The following is a 20,594-nucleotide window of genomic DNA, read 5'->3' as shown; positions in this document are numbered from 1 at the left end:
CGTGTAGTGAAGTAGCTGCTGCAACTATTTTCCAGAAAGATAAAGTGACGCAACTGTTCCGTCGCCATTACCTGCTTTTTACCGCGTGTACTGTGCTTAGACTTCATCTCATTACTATCATTTCTATATATAGTTATCGTCGGGCGTCACTAATTAGACACAGAGATATTGTCTCTGTCATACGAACCTATGATTTCTAATATTAATGACAGTTTTCTATTTTACATTATGAAAATTTAACACTGCCTGCTGCACCTTGCAGTGCACTTCGGTGTAAACGTTTCGACAACATCTTAACGTCATCAGTTTTGTAACCTTCGTCAGGCATTTTCATTCAATTACGCCAAATATTTCGCGCTGACTGTTGCAATTTTTTCACTATCTCGAGACGTATCCTCACTTTAAAAGCAAAGATTACATACATGCTCTTATGCTGCCGGGAAAGAACGTGAAGCACTTTGTGAGGGTCGTTTGATACAGAAAAGCCTGACACTGATTTCATTTGAAAAATGTAGGGATGTAAGTGGGGCGCAACTAAAAGATATATCTGCATAGCACCTTCACATAAATGAAATGACGAAAAAATGTGACAAGTATGACGCCGGAATTTACTTTTGATTTTATTACTTCTTTCTATTTTTGCGTTTACCTAGTTTTTATGTTTTATTTACTTTCAAGCGTTATCGATTGACTATACCCTGCTGTGTGTAATGCTTCGTGAGGGAAAGACAAAATGTAAGCTGTGCGTAGTGCAAAGTCGATTTTGTGTTACGTACTGTAATTCACCATGAAACATTTGGATTGCTTCTACACTGATAGAATGTAGGAAATCATGTATAGTAAATTTTATTTGTCCGTCTATTTTTGTGGCGTATATTAGCACAGAAATAATACCTCACGAAACATGTTGACAAGAAATACAATAACGTCAGCCGTCCACTTCAACATACTGCTTTAGAATTCTATTGCACTACATAAACATTTCTCAATGTTACTGTGAGTAATATTCAGCAAAGGAAAGTTCAAAAAACGGCTCTGAGCACTATGGGACTTAACATCTGTGGTCATCAGTCCCCTAGAACGTAGAACTACTTAAACCTAACTAACCTAAGGACATCACACACATCCATGTCCGAGGCAGAATTCGAACCTGCGACCGTAGCAGTCGCGCAAGGAAAGTTCCATCGACAAGGAGTTCATTAGAAACGTGGTATTACTCCGAATTTCGGAATAGTGGTGAAGGATGTTCCCAAAGGAGCAATTCCAGTGTTGTCTGCTTCACAACTCCTGTTTTCTTATATCCGTAATGTGATTAGGATTACTGATGGAATTAAAACGTTTTTATTTGTGCAGAACATTGTCTGGGAACTTCCAAAACGAACTTAGTAACTTAGTGTTCACTGTTGTATAAGTCAAAATTGTTCGAAATTAATAAATTCGATGTTTACATCGAATCCAGTATAGTGGCGCCATTCCGTAACAGCCGATCATGTAGCTCCCACAGTCCACTGAGTAGTGCGACGTGTTGATATCACGTGACCGACGTTAGCAAATAGTGGAGCGCGGTGTTACAATGGTGGCAGCGAGTTGAGCCGAGAATTTGAGGCTCGAGAAAATTCTTTGTGCTTTGGAGTCGCCATGTCGAACCTTCAGATCTGTGCACTCAGTATTATCACGTTCAGTCCACTGAACAGTCCGCAAACGATGCAACCACTTGCAATACGGCACCTTTCGAAATCGGAAACGTGTTGTTGTGGTCTTCAGTCCTGAGACTGGTTTGATGCAGCTCTCCATGCCACTCCATCCTGTGCAAGCTTCTTCATCTCCCAGAACCTACTGCAACCTACATACTTCTGAATCTGCTTAGTGTATTCATCTCTTGGTCTCCCTCTACGATTTTTACCCTCCACGCTGCCCTCCAGTACTAAATTGGTGATCTCTTGATGCCTCAGAACATGTCCTACCAACCGATCCCTTCTTCTATTCAAGTTGTGCCACAAGCTTCTCTTCTCCCCAATCCTATTCAACACCTCCTCATTAGTTATGTGATCTACCCATCTAATCTTCAGCATTCTTCTGTAGCACCACATTTCGAAAGCTTCTATTCTCTTCTTGTCCAAACTATTTATCGTCCATGTTTCACTTCCATACGTGGCTACACTCCACACAAATACTTTCAGAAATGACTTCCTGACACTTAAATCTATACTCGATGTTAACAAATTTCTCTTCTTCAGAAACACTTTCCTTGCCATTGCCATTCTACATTTTATATCCTCTCTACGTCGACCATCATCAGTTATTTTGCTTCCCAAATAGCAAAACTCCTTTACTACCTTAACTGTCCCATTTCCTAATCTAATTCCCTCAGCATCACCCGACTTAATTCGACTACATTCCATTATCCTCGTTTTGATTTTGTTGATGTTCATCTTATATCCTCCTTTCAAGACGCTATACATTCCCTTCAACTGCTCTTCCAAGTCCTTTGCTGTCTCTGACAGAATTACAATGTCATCGGCGAACCCCAAAGTCTTTATTTCTCCTCCATGGATTTTAATACCTACTCCGAATTTTTCTTTTGAATAACACCGGGGAGAGGCTACAACCCTGTCTTACTCCCTTTCCAACAACTGCTTCCCTATCATGTCCCTCGACTCTTATAACTGCCATCCGGTTTCTGTACAAATTGTAAATAGCCCTTAGCTCCCTGTATTTTACTCCTGCTACCTTTAGAATTTGGAAGAGAGTATTCCAGTCAACATTGTCAAAAGCTTTCTCTAAGTCTACAAATGCTAGAAACGTAGGTTTGCCTTTCCTTAATCTAGCTTCTAAGATAAGTCGTAGAATCAGTATTGCCTCACGTGTTCCAATATTTCTATGGAATCCAAACTGATCTTCCCCGAGGTCGGTTTCTACTAGTTTTTCCATTCGTCTGTAAAGAATTCGCGTTAGTATTTTGCAGCCGTGACTTATTAAACAAACTGATAGTTCGGTAATTTTCACATCTGTCAACACCTGCTTTCTTTGGGATTGGAATTACTATATTCTTCTTGAAATCTGAGGGGATTTCGCCTGTTTCATACATCTTGCTCACCAGATGGTAGAGTTTTGTCAGGACAGGCTCTCCCAAGGCCGTCAGTAGTTCCAATGGAATGTTGTCTACTCCCGGGGCCTTGTTTCGACTTAGGTCTTTCACTGCTCCGTCAAACTCTTCAAGCAGTATCATATCTCCCATTTCATCTTTATCTATGTCCTCTTCCATTTCCATAACATTGTCAAGTACATTGCCCTTGTATAGACCCTCTATATACTCCTTCCACCTTTCTGCTTTCCCTTCTTTGCTTAGAACTGGGTTTCCATCTGAGCTCTTGATGTTCATACAAGTGGTTCTCTTATCTCCAAAGGTCTCTTTAATTCTCCTGTAGGCAGTATCTATCTTACCCCTAGAGAGATAAGCCTCTACATCCTTACATTTGTCCTCTAGCCATCCCTGCTTAGCCATTTTGCATTTCCTGTCGATCTCATTTTTGAGACGTTTGTATTCCTTTTTGCCTACTTCATTTACTGCATTTTTATATTTTCTCATTTCATCAATTAAATTCAATATTTCTTCTGTTACCCAAGGATATCTACTAGCCCTCGTCTTTTTACCTACTAGGTCCTCTACTGCCTTCACTACTTCATCCCTCAAAGCTACCCATTCTTCTTCTACTGTATTTCTTTCCCCTATTCCTGTCAATTGTTCCCTTATGCTCTCCCTGAAGCTCTGTACAACCTCTGGTTCTTTCAGTTTATCCAGGTTCCATCTCCTTAAATTCCCACCTTTTTGCAGTTTCTTCAGTTTTAATCTACAGGTCATAACCAATAGATTGTGGTCAGAGTCCACATCTGCCCCTGGAAATGTCTTACAGTTTAAAACCTGGTTCCTAAATCTCTGTCTTACCATTATGTAATCTATCTGATACCTTTTAGTATCTCCAGGGTTCTTCCATGTATACAACCTTCTCTCATGATTCTTAAACCAAGTGTTAGCTATGATTAAGTTGTGCTCTGTGCAAAATTCTGCCAGGCGACTTCCTCTTTCATTTCTTAGCCCCAATCCATATTCACGTACTGCGTTTCCTTCTCTCCCTTTTCCTACTACCGAATTCCAGTCACCCATGACTATTAAATTTTCGTCGCCCTTCACTGTCTGAATAATTTCTTTTATTTCATCATACATTTCTTCAATTTCTTCGTCATCTGCAGAGCTAGTTGGCATATAAACTTGTACCACTGTAGTAGGTGTGGGCTTCGTATCTATCTTGGCCACAATAATGCGTTCACTATGCTGTTTGTAGTAGCTTACCCGCATTCCTATTTTCCTATTCATTATTAAACCTACTCCTGCATTACCCCTATTTGATTTTGTGTTTATAACCCTGTATTCACCTGACCAGAAGTCTTATTCCTCCTGCCACCGAACTTCACTAATTCCCACTCTATCTAACTTTAACCTATCCATTTCCCTTTTTAAATTTTCTAACCAACCTGCCCGATTAAGTGATTTGACATTCCACGCTCCGATCCGTAGAACGCCAGTTTTCTTTCTCCTGATAACGACAACCTCTTGAGTAGTCCCCGCCCGGAAATCCGAATGGGGGACTACTTTACCTCCGGAATATTTTACCCATGAGGACGCCATCATCATTTAATCATACAGTAAAGCTGCATGCCCTCGGGAAAAAATTACGGCCGTAGTTTCCCCTTGCTTTCAGCCGTTCGCTGTACCAGCACAGCAAGGCCGTTTTGGTTATTGTTACAAGGCCAGACCAGTCAACATACATTTAATAATTAAACATTAAAATTTTGCCACTCATCTCAGCATTCATGTATGACTGAATTTGTAAATACGTGATACCAACATTTACTGCGGTTTGGGTGACGTAACAGTTCAGCCACCTTATACAACAAGCAGCACGTCTTCATTCTCTGCTGCGCAACACAGGAGAGTGGCGAACGGAGCAGAATTCGCTATGTGATTCTTACACACAACCAAATTATCATCTAGTAATCCACTTTAGCGGCATTTCAGCTGACAGATTCATGATGTTTATGAAACTATGGAACTGCTGAAGTAATATTTCTTGCATGGATTTATTACGACAGGTACTACAATTTATTTTATTATACAAGAGAATGTTATTGAAAATCTTGAAAACTTTTTTACACGACCAAGGTTTTCCGAATATTGTATAAAAGATATTATTTCGTGCACTGGTATTCTATGCAATAACGATCTACACCCATCAACGAAATTAAGTGGTAACTCGAAATGTTGCAATATACAACAAAGAAATTAATATATGACGTGAGACATTGTTAAACATCGAATCGATGATAGGTTAATTATAGCTTCTCAGTACACAATTTTGATATTGGATCAACCCCTCCGACTACCAGTGGTTTCTGCCTGGAAAAAATATTTTATTAATTTTGTTTTGAAGCTCCAGTGCCATTAGTATGAAGTCGCCGGAGCTCTTGCAAGTCAGAGGCATCTACTGGTACTCTGAGATACTTCTACAAATGTAGTGTACTGTAGCAGTCACTTATTGCGTTCAAAGCAACAGTTAGTGCGGAGATTGCACTACTTGATTGCTGGAAATTATGGCATTGTTTTTTTTATAATGGCGGTATTGAAAAGATGATTGGCAATGAAAGTAAGTATATCTAAAGACATTGTAACGTCAATCTGAGTTTGTACTGCTGCTTTTATGAGTGGTTTCAGATGAAAGCAATGGAGCACTATGTAATTTTTTTCTTACAAAATTTATTAAATTTTAGGCCCAATTTTGCTTGTTATTGAGGCCTTAGTGGTTCCAAAGTAAAACTACTTAATGAATGGTTTAATTTTTGTCAGTTTCTTTTTGTACTCATTGCTTACTATGTTAATAAAGGTTAATATTGTGAAAATTTTAAAATTATATTCCAATCACATACTTAAAACAAATGAATTGACTTTTTTTTCTAGTTTCTTCTTGTATTCGTTACTCATTATGATAATAAAGGTAAATTTTGTGAAAAATTTTAAAATTATACTGCACAATACTGACAATGAGATATGTTAATGCATATAGATGTCATTACCTGACGACAATGACAATGTTCGAGCTTTTATTTTATGTTATCTAACTGAGCAACACAGGTTAAGCGGAGGAAGAGGAGAGCCAATCAGGTATTCCTTTAGATATTATAGCAGTATCCATAAATAGCGAGAAAACCAAATCCGTTTGGTCGTTCATTCGGAGAGGTGGCCGTCTGTTGCTATGTTATTAATTTATAAAATTTCAAACACAGAAAGAATTGGTTCTCTCCATCCTAACTACAGTATTTTGACATTTATTGAATGTCTGTGGTAGTTTTCTACGTAATACTGTGCAAATATGGAGTCTGTTTTCTGTGACTTCCAGCAATTGCGATGTTCCATTAAACTGTTGCATGTAACACTGAAGCAGATTGTTTTATTTTTCCGCACTTTGGAAACATATGTTTAGTTACCATTCTGCCACACCGAAGTGCCACTGATTGTTTGCATGTTCACGAATTTATCTATACTTCATGAGTTTATCTATACTTCACTTTATTGGACGGTACTTTGTCAGGTCATTATACGGAGAAGGAAACCGTGACGCAGTAAAACGAGTAGCAGCATGAACCAACCTATTGCAGACTGGCACTGGCTAGAGAAGAATCTAGGCCACAGCCAATAGACTACACGGCAGTGGTGGGTGGGGGGGGAGGGGGGTACTAGATAGTGGGGGATACTAGATTATCCCATACCACTTTCACAGCATGTTAGTAAGTGCCGATGGCTGCGATCGAGAACATTCTGTGAGGTAGCGAGTTTTGTGTATGTTTCATCAGTTGATTCTACGACTGGACCTGAAGTCGAACTGAGCTTCGATGACACGTACGAGCACGTCCTTCGGTGTTGCTTGAACTCTGTGTCACAGTTCATCAACGGTAGTGGCATGCCAATGCCTCGGTAACCCATTGCCAGAGATTTTCTTTTGTAGTGGTTTGCCAATCTCTCGGTAACCCGTTACCAGAGATTTTCTTTGAGAGAGAGAGCTGGAATACGTGCTGGGCAGTGCAACAGGCGTACAGCAGAGGCCAAATGCTGTCTTGGTTATTTTGTTGAAAAATTTCGCTAAGGCATCGAAGACCAGCACAATCACCGGATTTAACACATCAGAAGTGTACCACCTGCTGACCTGATCACTGGATAAGTGATCCATACGCAACCGTTTTGTGTACCCAATAAGACCTCTTCCCATCACGCCAGGTGTTGGATCAGTGCGGCGATGACACACAGATCCGTCCATAGTGATGCTATAAGAAGAAGCAAGAATCGTCTGCGGTGTTTGTGTGGTCCCACTCCTGTCTCCAGTGTTGTCGTTGGGAGCAGCACTGTCGGCGCACCTCTCTTTGCCGACACGTCAGAGCAAGCCGCTGTAATGTTTACCATGCTGAGAGTCCCTTCTGCTCCAGGCGTCGTCCCACTGTCCGTTTGTGCAAATAAGGGCATTTCGTGGCTCAAGGTATGTGAAGTGGCTACACGATCCTGTACGGTCGAGCGAATAAATATCTCCTCATGTACTAGGCGCATGGGGCTGCTCAGATACTGCGTGATGTTGATTATATCCCTAGTGCACCCGTCGATGCCATATTCACGTGTATGTCATAGGATCACGACCAAGACGAGCAGGAGTACGGTGTAATTATAAACAGCTGTCTCAACAGTCCATAATCCTTCCGTTGTCGAACTGCATAATTGCTAGTAGAATTTCTCTTTTTTATACGACGCTTAACACAATTTCCGCACAATCAACGGAAATTCAAATTCCATTTCAGAGCGAGTAACCCTCTACATTACGTTTCCTTACGGGACGATTCCGTGATGATGTTAGACACTTATGAGGATGATGGGCAAGGGTAAATGTATCAATTTGGGGTAAGAGACCGTGGTATGAAAACGACTGAGTCGAAAGCTATGAACGAAAATGTTCTGATACTTCGTCTATTGCAAGTTCATTGCTTTCCGTAGTCTGAGAGGAAGTAATATGCAATGAAACAAGAAAAAGTTGTCTGGTAAACATGTGCTCTAATATTAATGCCTTAAGAACTTTCACAGTTAATAAAAAATTCCAGGCCATTATGCCGTAGTCGAATGGATTTCACATTTAAACCCAACGTTTCGGTTCAATCTGCAGAAGACATTCTGAATGTTTCTCCAGTCAGTTGATGGTTCCAGGCACAACATCACTGTTACAGTAGCCTACAGAAAGCAGTTCACAGATGTTGGCCACTGACGGGATCGTGTATACGATTGGAGTTCACCCCTTTAGCGTCAGTGAAGGCCAAAAGATGATGCACTGAGTCACCGAAATTGGTAACTATATAATAAATAAAATCGAAGGGACGGCTGAATATCCACGATTTTATTACATAACTGAATGGTCGAAGTCCCTCACACCTTCAATCAGAGGGATGGATGTACAAAAATTTTCGGAGGAGGTCGTCGCTTCTTCGAATGTTCGATTCGAACCCTGGCTCGCTACTGACTGCAGCAAAATTCTGTTTTCTCGTGCTCCCGCACAGTGGTGTGACGTCATATGGTTTGAATACCCCGAACGCGACTGGCCGTTCTGGATTACCGACGTCCGCAGTGTACAAGACCGGTACACATCTTCTTCAGCACAGGGATCCAAATATCATTCAGGTTCACGTACTCTTCATATTGAAATCCCTGGGATGTTTTACAATCTCTATGGCCTGTCTGTACAGCCTTTCTTAGTATCCACTTGTGGCTGCCAGTATTTGAGTACTATCAAAATGAATGTAATGGTCTTATGGTTGCAAAGCACGTTCCGCAACAGCTGATCTGTCAACCTATCCCTTTTCTAATTTTCCCCTTGTCCCCCTCTAGTCGTATTTTGACTGTTCTTTTTATGGTATCCGTGTACACCTATCCGCAGCTATGCGGAATGCTATGAATTCCTGCACCGGCCGCGGTGGCCGTGCGGTTCTAGGCGCTTCAGTCCGGAATCGCGTGACTGCTACGGTCGCAGGTTCGAATCCTGCCTCGGGCATGGATGTGTGTGATGTGCTTACGTTAGTTAGGTTTAAGTAGTTCTAAGTTCTAGGGGACTGATGACCTGAGATGTTAAGTCCCATAGTGCTCAGAGCCAGTTGAACCATTTTTTTGAATTCCTGTTTTTTTCAGCGGTATGCGAGAATTCTTGGCCAATTTTAGGTGATCCTGTCTCTTCCTGGAGGGTCCACCAATTAACGCGATGTCCCTTTTTCTCAAGATTTTTTCTATGCGGCCAGTAATGTCCTCAATCCCGGTACTCTACAAACTGTAGGTTCACCTATACTTGGCCAAGGATGCTCCCAAACCGATGGAAAAAGCAGACATTTATAGGATTCCGAGTAATTGTTGGGAGGTGTACGCGGGTACCGCAAAACGAACAGTCAAAAAACGACTAGAAAATCACAATGGCAACTGTAAAAAGGGGGAGGGTGACAGATAAGCTGTTGCGGAACATGCTTTGCAGCCACGAGACCACGACATTCATGTTGGTAGAACTCAAGTACTCCAAGCCACAATCGAATATAATGAACGGCTATACAGAAACCATACAAATTGTAAAACACCCCAGGAATTTCAGTAGGAAGGAAGAGGGCGTGAAATCGAATGACATGAGGACCCCAGTGCTGAGGAAGATGTGTACCAGTCTTTCATCACATGGTGACAGCAACAGCTGATGTCGGCTGTCGAACTCGGCCAATTGCACTTCGGGTATTCAAAGCATGTGGCGTCACTTCACTGCGCGGGAGCACATGTAAACGGAATTTTGCTGCAGTACGTAGCGAGCCAGGGTGTGAATCGAACGCTCCAAACAGCTACGACTTGAAAATGTCCTCTATTGATGGAGGCGAAACCTTTGGTTTAAATGGGAATCCATTGGCCCAAGGCATAATATCCGGGGGGAGGGAGGGGTTTATTAACTGTGACATTTCCGATCATGAAACCTTACATTTTACTTAAGAATTTTGTTCGTTAGATGAGATGTGTTTCACAATAATAAAGGATGCAGTAGGAGAAGTCCACTGTATCTGAATGATTTCCGCTCATAACTTTCGACTCAGTCGTTTCCTGCCTGCTTCGTGTGATTCTACTGAATTGCCAAAATTTATTTATCGAAGTATGTAACACACTTAGTGGAAATTTGACGTTTGTCGCTTTCCGCCTTAGGTGCTGCAATTTATTGGCCAGCAGTGCGAAATGAGATTTCAAGCTATTTCGCGTTATGCTGTTGGTGGTGCTTAGGTTGTTTCAAGCGAAAGTTGGGATGTTTCTTGGAACTGTTCACGCTTCTAATTTTCCACGTCGTCCTTCATGACGATCTGTGTTCGATCATGCGTCAGTATAGCCACAGTCACTAATGGATCCATCTGCAATGGCGCTCGGATGTTTGACAGCTTGTTCAAATCATGAGGACGCATGAAAGTTACACCGTCAATTTATGACCAGAAAGAATTGTTGAGATAGTAGACTGAGGTCCTGATTAGATGGTACAGCCCGATGTCCAGTGCTTAAAATCAACGATGCCACAGAAGATCTAACATCCTTTTCAGGTGGCAAACAACAGCAGAAATATATTTTGAGAATTTCATAACACCGTGCTGTAATGTATTTGTTGTTTATTATAACCGGTTTAAGGTGGCAAACAACGAAAAAATATATTTTGCGAAATTCATAAAACAGTGCTGTAATGTATTTGTTGTTTATCATAACCGATTTCGATCTTCGACCGTAATCCAGGTAATTACGTCAAAGTGTAGCAAAGAAAATACTATGTAGAAACAAAGAACAGTAACACCACGTGAAACAATCTAATCATTTTCTGTTACTTGCGAAATATAACATAAAGACTTCACATGTCATACATAAGTCCACATACGAGGAAGTTCTTAAATACAGTCCAACTTATATTGTACATCCAAAAGACTAAAATTTTCTAAAATAAAACACTGTGACTCATGCAGTGGATGAGGAATAACTGATTCTGAGATTACAGGCACGACCACAACAGGTGTGAGAGGTATATGACCCAAGAGATTATGACAGATACAAATATGCCAGTTAACACATCAGAATAAATGGTGCTATAAAATAAACCAGTTATGCCATAACACAACAGACATGAGGAAAATGTGAGAACAGTCACAACAAAAATGGTAAATTAATATCAATGACAGAGTATATCTTGTTTTCTCAATAGCACTGATTGTAACCAGAAACATTGTCAATCCATTATGATGTCATGAAAATATGCGAAGTGCAATATACTATTCGAGTCATAACATAATGTTAATATTCACAACATAAGCATGTCAAGTCTATGACAGAAACTGGTGTGATCACTAGAACACAAAAAACATAATGAACTATACATAACATAATGATACAACACAAGATAAACATATATTACAATTCAGTTTACAAAAGGAAATACAGTATACATGTCCCTAATGCACAAAACTAATGTCCCAAGTTTAAATAGAAAATATAATCGATAGTCTGATAACATGTGAGTAATAAGGTAGAAAAGAAAATAATCAAAAGAACCTACAAATCATTTAGCAAATAGCATAGGGATCACTTGACCATTTTGCAAAAAAGGGGAAAGAATAAAATATGTTAAAGTCAGTAGAAGAGTGGAGGTAATTACTACAGTTTCTAAGTGAATAACACATTAATAAGAGGAATTAACAATACAAAATTCTGAGTATGTTTCTAAATACAGTGATAAAGAGTTACTCATTGTTTTAACAGGATTATAAGCTTCAAGTTTAAAAGTCTACCTCTCCAATATGTGTTTGAATTGAAAAGTATGTAACATTAAAAATATTATCCAAAAACGAAGATGGATAGGTAAAAAGTTAAATGTGAATCCTAGTCTAGATCTCATAACCCTTATTAGAGCATAAGAAAATTATATTATATCAGAAGTTAACTGGTAAAAAACAAAGGTAAGAAAAATTAACCAGCATATGTCTTTGTAAAATGTGTATCTTCATATGGAGTAAGTTCTTGGATTACAGTAACTGAATAAAAGTTTGCATCAAAAGATGCCAGACCTGTTAGTCATGTAACACAAGATACATGTGGGGACTAAAACCAATGAAGACCGATAACATAAGAAACCTCTGACTGATGTTCAAAATGTTCAAACGTGTGCACATTCCTAAGGGACCAAACTGACACTGACACACAAACACAAACACACACACACACACACACACACACACACACACACACACACACACACACACACACACACTTGAGGGAGGACTCGAACCTCAGGCAGGATGGCCGTGCAATCCATGACATGGTGCCTCAAACTGTGTGGTCACTCTGTGCAGCCCACTGACTGATGTAACAGACATCCACAAGATATAATATTGAGCAATAGTCATGAACTTAAAACAACATTACATTAACTTGAGAAGCTCAATGAATTTATTTAAATAAAATTTGCTCCTTAAGTCTGTCTGTTCATTTAAGATTACTTTTCAGACTGTGTATCAAATATTCAGGTCTAATTCATGTAACATATCCATATGATTAGTAATATGACTAAGGGGGTGCTTCTACATTATTCAGATGTTTTCCTAAGGATGATGCATAACTGGGGTAAGAGTGTTCTTTAAACCTTGTTCTTAGCTCTCTCCCTGTGTGGTCTATATAGATTTTGTCACAGTTCATACCTGTTTGGTTGTATATGGAATCATTCTCTGTGTTGTGTTATAAAGTGATACCTACGTTGGTACCAGTCTGGAAGCAAACAATGATATTGTTACCCTTAGATAACTGCTTAATTTTATCTGAATCCTTTCCACAGTGAGGAAGGACGACAGATTTAGGATTACTTCACCTTTCTTTCTTTTTTCCTGTTAAGTGATTTCCTGTCTCTCTGTCTTATGTTTAGCTTTTATTTTTGTATTGTCTGTTGACAACATGTGGCTAATACCAGCTTTTACTGCAATCATTATTAATATATTGAGTTCAGCTGTAACATTATTTTTTTAGAAAGTCAGTGTAATTATGCTACACTGAGAGGAGAAAAGGCAAGCTTCTAAGTAACACAATGGGAAGAGTCATTATGTATCATCACATTATTAGTTATAGATTTTCTGAAGATAAGACACCAGTTCAACATCTTCATAAAGCTAATAATTACTGATGTGATTATACATGATGATTTTTGCCATTGTGTTTTCTAGAAGAATGCCTGAAATCAGTACATTAAGATACATTATTGTAAAAACAGTTTGTGAGCCACAGGTAGTTGTTAGATCATACAATAAAAGTAAAAGCCAAACACAAGATAGACAACAAATCAATTTACAAAAAATAAAAGACTAACAAAAATGTAAACATGCTGTCCTACCCTTCTGTGGAAAGTATTCAGATAGATTTAAGCATTTATTTAAGAAAAGAAGTATCATTTCCCCTTTCCGACTTGTAGCAACTTTTACATTACATTACACCATGACATAGAACATGACCCCATTTGTGACCAACTGGAAGAATACAAAATATATACATGTTACAAAATATACATAGGCCAGACAGGGATAAAGCTTAAACTAGGTTTAAAGAACACCCATACCACAAAAATGCATAATCCTTAGGTAGGCACTAATCTTAAAACTCACAAGCACTCCCTTTGTAATATTATTAATCAGATGGTTATGCTACACATATAGCACAAGACTATTTGATAACACGATTACATACCATGAACATGTTTAAATGAAAAGACTGACTTAAGGACCAAAATTTATTGATGTAATTTCATTGAAGTTTTCAAATTAACATAGTGTTGCAGAACTATGGCCACTGCACAAACAAGTTATATACCTTATCAGTCCTGATGGGTGTCTGTTACACCAGTCAGTCGTGTTATATTATTTATCTTAATTCATTTTAGTTCTTATACCTATTGTTATATGCTTCCAACAAGTCTGTCACCCTTTGCTGTACTCTTCCCTTCTAGCTACTTGTATGTCATTGTGTTTTAAGTTATTAGACCCACACACTATGTCACACACATTTTGCAGTGCTCTCATTTTTAATTTAACCACTCTTGGAAGTTTACATTGATTGTTAAACTTGACTGGTATTCAGTCACTGTAATTCAAAACCTTATTCCTTATGCAGATATGTACTTGTCATCCTTGTCTTTTTGCTGTTAACTTTTGTATGTGATGTACCTTTACTGTGCTCTAGTGACGATTTTGTGGTCTAGAATTGGAATCATTACCCAGACTAGGATTCACCCCTAATTTTCTACCTGCAGATCTTTGTTTTTGATAATGGTTTTAATATCACCTGCTGTTCAATACTCCCACATGTCACAGACATAGTCTTTTCATTGCTTGAAGCTTATAAATCTTTTAAAATGATGGGTAGCTTTATATCTATATTTAGGACTATACAAAGAATTTTGCATTATTCATTCCTCTTATTACTGTGCTGCTCACTTAGAATCTGAAGTAATTCCTCGCACTCTTCCACTGAATTTAACATATTTTCTTCTTGTCCCTTTCTTGTAAATTGGGCAAGTGAACAATATGCTATTTACTAAATAGTTTTGTAGGTTCTTTTGATTATTTACTTTCATACTTCCCTTCACCCACATACTTTAAGACTATCGATTAGATTTTACTTTTAAACTTGTGACATTAAATTTGTAGATGAGGGAAATTTGTACTATATTTCTTTTGTAAACCGAATTGTAATATATGTTCACCTTGTTGCATTGTATCTTTAAGTTACAAATATTTTATTATGTTTATTGTATGCTTGTGATTGCAACAGTTCATGTCATAGACTTGATATGGTTTTATTGTGAGTTTGACTTTGTGTTATGCATAGAGTAGTGTATTGCACGTTGTATATTTTTATAACCTTATCATGTATGGACAATGTTCCTGAAAATAGTCAGTGTTGTTGAGAAAACAATATATACTCTGTCATTATTTCTGTTTTGCCATTTGTGTTGTGATTGTTGTCACATTTTGTTCATGTCTATTGTATTATTGTTTTATTGTCTGACATTACTTATTTTGATGTGTTAACTATCATATTTGTATCTTTCCTAGGCCATTTCTATGGTCATGTATCTCTTATTCTTATTGTCGTCGTGCCTGGAATCTGAGCATTAGTTATTCTTCTGCCACTGGATGGCCATAATGTTTCACTTTTGAAAATTTTGTTCTTATGGATATACAGTATAAGTTTGACTGTATTTCAGAACTTCCTCTTATTTGGAATTATGTGCGACATGTGAAGTTTTTATTGTTATCTTTCGTAAGTAACAAAATGATTAAATTTTTGCATGTGGTGTTGATATTCATTGTTGCTACGTTGCTTTTTCTTTGCTTCTTGTTAGTACAGTTACCTGGATTGTGGACGAGGATCGAAACCGGTTGTAATAAATAAGAAATACAATACAGCACTATGTTACGTATTTCTGAAAAGATGGTCCAGAAGGCACATAGATGAAGTGAGGATATGTGACACTGTTGACACTTATCTGTTCATCAGATTAGGCTATTGAGTTTGATGGCGGTTTGTGTTTTCTCTGATATCCAAAAACACTAGACTTATTTCTCTAACATCCGTTTACTGAGGTCGTCAAATCAGTTGATCTGCTTCTCTGTTACCTAGAACAGCTTGTATAATACAGGTAGTTTCAAACAGATTAATCCGATTTATATTCCACATAAAGTTGCGATCAAATGCACCTTACGCATTTGACTACAAAGATCTCATTTTGAAGGAACTGTCATATTTTGCAAGGTTAAATGTTGTACACAATCACACTCGCATAATACTTTTACGAATATATCAGTAGTTAGTGCAGTGCCAGGCGACATTACAGGTCACCCACATTTGTTGGTAGGGGTTTTCACAAACCTCACTACTGCAACAGAAAAAGTCACATGAAGTGAAGGCGGGCGACATTGCAGGCCTGTGGTGCAATTCTTGATCAGTACGTCCCGTATGGCGGATCCACTGTGTAGGCAGTTCTTTTTTTAGACATGCTGCTACATACAGGTGTAGCAGATCTTGGAGAACTAGTGTCAGCGGTCAGCACTTCTTCGGAGACGTCCTCTTCCACACTTGACGTTTCTGTATCACTATCACTTTTCCACCGCTCGAAAAACTGTCACTAGACCACTCATTATCGCTTTGGTTTAATAATAGTTCACTGTCTTCATCACGCAAAGACGAAGAAGATGCGCGCTTCGACATGTTTGTACTTGGAAAGTTCTACTGTCTCACAAAATATATTGTTTCACTGAAAAGACCGCCAGAGACCTCCGTTGAAAGAACTTTACACTGTGTAGAGCGACTCTAGCGGCTGACAGAGACCTCAAAATGAATTTCGTAGGCGACTGACTGCTCGCCCGAGCGCCGTCGTCGAGCACGTACCGTAGCGTCAACAGGCGGCGGGAACTCAACTCGACGTGCACGCCCGGCAAGAGAGCACGGCTACAACGACGACCGTGCCGCAGTGGCTCCGGAGCCCAGTTCGTCGAACACGGTCGAGGGGTTAAAAGAGTCCCCAGGAGAGTTCAAGCAGTCATAAGGGTGAAGGATGGTGTCCCCCCCCCCCACCCCACATTCACGTCCGCTAACAGGTATCCGAATACTTTTGATCAAACAGTAATTAAATGTTGTAGTACTTATTGTTACTATTCGGAGAATCTATTGTGATGATATCTCCATGTTCGTACTTCTCTGGAAGTCTCTCGCGAGTTTCATACCGTTAGAGGAGATAAGCTTTTGTTGCATTATGAAGTGGCTCTTGCGTGTACTTTGGTTGATGTACTGCAGGTTTCATGCTTTCACGAGTGTCTAGGACCAGCCCGTAGTTGGAAGAGGCTTGGATCGTATTGTCACGGTCTCTTTGACATTTAGCAGCTCCCAAGCCAGTTATCGAACTCAACAACAGTAAGCTGATACTCTCTGCCGATGATCCAAGTATAGCTATCACACCCGACAGACAAGAATTAACTGGTGAAATTGTAAACGATGTTTTTTAGAAAATCATTAAGTGGTTCTCTGCAAATGGGCTCTCATTAAACTTTGACAAAACACAGTATATACAGTTCCACACAGTAAATGGAATGACACCATTAATAAATATAGACTTCGATCAGAGATCGGTAGCTAAGATAGAATATTCAACATTTCTAGGTGTATGCATTGATGAGGGGTTGAACTGGAAAAAACACACTGAGGATCTGCTGAAACGCTTGAGTCCAGCTACTTATGCTATTAGGATCATTGCAAATTTTTGCGATATACATCTGAGTAAATTAGCTTACCACGCCTATTTTCATTCTTCGCTTTCGTATGACATCATATTCTGGGGTAACTCATCATTGAGTAAAAGGGTGTTCATTGCACAAAAGCGTGTAATCTGAATAATTGCTGGAGCTCATCCAAGATCATCCTGCAGACACTTATTTAAATAGCTAGAGATCTCCACTGTAGCCTCACAGTATATATATTCACTTATGAAATTTGTTATTAACAATCCGAACGAATTCAAAAGTAATAGCAGTGTACATTGCTACAACACTAGAAGAAAGGATGATCTTCGCTACTTAAGGTTAAATCTAACTTTGGTTCAGAAGGGGATAAATTATGTTTTCCACAAAAATCTTTGGTCACTTACCTAATAGCATCAAAAGTCTGACAGATAGTCATATAGCATTTAAAAGGAAATTAAAAGAATTTCTTAATGGTAACTCCTTCTACTCATTAGATGAATTTTTGGATGTAGCAGGTGGGTAATTTCCCCAACCCCCACAAAAAATATTAAGTGTCATGTAATATTTTGTTTAATGTAATATCTTGTATAGACACATATTATTAAGAACCTTCAACATCGTAGCGCGTCAGCAATCGTTGATTAAAATATTGAAAAACTAAAAACCGGCCTCGATTGCGGAAAAAGCACCTAGTGTTATGTGTTAAACCAGGTTTCGGCGTAGATAACTACACCTTCTTCAGAACAACAATAAAACCCACAAGTGCTTAAGAAGACCTTTGTCAATGATTACAAGAACACCATAGCTACACATTTATAAACGAAAAAGATAAGGAAAACACAAACAGTACATATGTACAAAGTCAAAACCACTACTTAACTTACTGGTGTACGCTCCACCTCACACCGGCCTATGTTCGATGGGCCATGACCCGCCATAAACTGTAGCTGCAAACGGTCGCTCACTTACAAGCCTGACCCGATATCTATGCACATACGCAAGACAAGGGAAGTTACTTGAATGCGCATACGAATACGAGAAACTTTACAAATGGGTCGGTGCTAAATAGCCCATATATTCCCAACCGTGGATCAACGTATACCAAAAAATGAAATGGATAGAACAAGAGACGAGCTAAATAGGAGATGAAATCTAAAAATAACCACACACGGTTGCTTACGCCAGTGAAGAAATATATAAAACTACCTATGACAACAGGAGGAATTCTTAAAAACTATACCTAAAGCCAGTAGTTAACCTGGGTGGGCGGGGGGGTGGGGGGCTGAGGGGACGTAATCTAAAGACGTCGTGGTATCGTGGTAATAAAGATATAGGGATAAAACGTGAGGTGTTCAGCGGGCTAAAGTCACCTTCATACTAAAGGGAAAATGAGGATACAAAGAAAGAAAATGAACAGCTTGACCAACCGCGCTCGCCAATCAGCGCACGCATGTGAAAATCCCCAGATCATCAGATTTACAAGTACGAAAAACAAACCTTCAAAAAATTTTCTATTTCTTAGTAGGAGTTGGTCGTTAAGGATATTGTCTTTAGCATGTTGCAGATGCTTAAAGATCTGCATTTCTTGCAAAACATCCAGTTTCAAGCCCTTAACCCCGGCAAGAAGTAACTAGATATTAACTGGAGGGCTAAGCGCGATGGCAACAATTGGCACAGGAGTGACATGACTTAGAAGTCTCCGTGACAGTATGTTTCAACAAGAGTACGCAATACCGTATGTTGCCCATGCTGTCGTGACCTACCTCGATTCTGAGTGTTCGACTGTTGCCCTAGCCAGCACGTATTCTAGATCTCTCCCTAACCGAAAACTTCTGCTTATGGGTTTTTGGGAGAATGGCATGACGGCCACTTGATTGGCTCTGGTGTAGAGATGAAGCACCAAGGAATAACACGCATTCACATTTTGACTCAGTAGGCGGCCGGGTGACAGCCATTGTTACAATCGGAGGTGGCAGTTCTGTGTACCACATTTGGCATCCTGCATGCCCGCAAGTCACTTACAGAAACCATTACACTATTATACTGTTTATGCACAATAAATGAATTTTCGTGATATGCTATCCTTCGTGTTATTTCAGTTTTAATGGTCAGGGAAAGTAAATAGAACCTGGTATCTAGTACTTGACAGCGAGGCATCGTCAGAAGCGATGGTAGCAATTGGTGAAATTGAGTGTCATACCGCCGCTACTGTTAGCGATGGCTACAAAGTACGAAGCGGGTAACGACAGTAACCCTATAATGATGTTCTCAGATAAAGTAATTGTGTACAGGGACGTGACACGATTATGATCTGTTTCGAGATGCAGAAAGACTTTCAACCGATCAGTGCATCTTGCAACAACGCCACAATAACAACAAACGTTCACTGAACAATAGTAGGGAAATAGTAACAAATACGGATTTGAGGATGAGGCTCTTATACTGGGTGAGTCAGGAGGAAAGGTACATGATTTTACGGGTGAAAGTATTGGTTATTCTGAACAAATGACTTCAAATGAATATGTGCCATTTTCTTTGCCGTATCCGACATACAGCTGTTTGAAACACATAGGCGTCAGTCGCATGTCCTTCTTAACCAGATTACACATACGAGTGCAATCAAAGCGACATTAGGCAACATGGTGTTGTCCTTACTGACCAGTTCAGTACGCACTTCACTCGTATTTTATATGCGTGTGCTCAACAGCTAAGCTCAGATCAGCAACACAGCAGATGTCTACAGGACATCTACATCTACATCTACATGGTTACTCTGCTATTCACACTTAAGTGCTTGGCAGAGGGTTCATCGAACCATTTTCGCACTACTTCTCTACCATTCCGCTCTCGAATGGCGCGTAGGAAAAAGGAACACCTACATCTTTCCGTTCGAGCTCTGATTTCTCTTATTTTATTATGATGATTATTTCTCCCTACGTAGGTGGGTGTCAACAAAATATTTTCTCATCCGGAAGAGAAAGTTGGTGATCGAAATTTCGTAAATAAATCTCGCCGCAAAGAATACCGCCTTTGTTTAAGTGACTGCCACCCCAACTCGCGTATCATATCAGTGACACTCTCACCTCTATTGTGCAATGACACGGAACGAGCTGCCCTTCTTTGCACTTTTTCGATGTCCTCCGTCAGTCCTACATGGAAGGATCCCACACCGCGCAGCAATATTCCAG

At 39.5% G+C, this 20,594-nt stretch overlaps 1 protein-coding gene across 2 annotated transcripts in view; it reads left to right on the top strand.

The window, feature by feature from the left end:
• LOC124607246 (protein scarlet-like) overlaps positions 1-20,594 on the top strand; it is a 421,917-nt gene that overhangs the window by 8,210 nt on the left and 393,113 nt on the right. The gene's annotated exons all lie outside the window — the stretch shown is intronic.

This window comes from Schistocerca americana, chromosome 3 (assembly GCF_021461395.2).
Source record: "Schistocerca americana isolate TAMUIC-IGC-003095 chromosome 3, iqSchAmer2.1, whole genome shotgun sequence".
NCBI lineage: Eukaryota > Metazoa > Arthropoda > Insecta > Orthoptera > Acrididae > Schistocerca > Schistocerca americana.
Note: the sequence above shows the minus strand (reverse complement) of the source record. Positions and strands in the feature narration are given on the sequence as shown.